The following is a 366-nucleotide window of genomic DNA, read 5'->3' as shown; positions in this document are numbered from 1 at the left end:
TGTTGAATCGCTTGTGTTTAATCTGTTTTTTCCGTTTCTATCAGTCCAATATTTATCAATTATATAGCCTTAAGTAATAAACAACAGTGTTATTTGTTTTTAGTTCTACAGGGATGTGAAATTTATATTTGATTGACAGCTTTCTCAAGTAATTCGTCATGAGTGGTTATCATCATATTTGTTTCTTGAAAAAAAAAATCACTATTGTTGTCTCTTATCTTCTTGTATCTTTGTTTCATTTCGTGTTCGTTCTTTAATTCTTATTTTCTTATTTTCTTATTTTCTCAGTATTTCACCCTGTCACCTTTTCTTTACCTCTCTATCTTCCTCTTCTCACTCTGCCTTACTCGCCTCCTATGCTCACCA

The 366-nt window shown here is 31.4% G+C and overlaps 1 protein-coding gene across 1 annotated transcript in view; it reads left to right on the top strand.

Annotated features, from left to right (window-relative positions):
- Positions 1-366, top strand: part of LOC119591921 (ras-related protein Rab-23-like) — a gene marked incomplete in the record, with an annotated part of 62,269 nt that overhangs the window by 49,522 nt on the left and 12,381 nt on the right.

This window comes from Penaeus monodon, chromosome 29, assembly GCF_015228065.2.
Source record: "Penaeus monodon isolate SGIC_2016 chromosome 29, NSTDA_Pmon_1, whole genome shotgun sequence".
Classification (NCBI taxonomy): Eukaryota; Metazoa; Arthropoda; class Malacostraca; order Decapoda; family Penaeidae; genus Penaeus; species Penaeus monodon.
The sequence above is the reverse complement of the archived record's forward strand: the minus strand, read 5'-3'. Positions and strand labels throughout refer to the sequence as shown.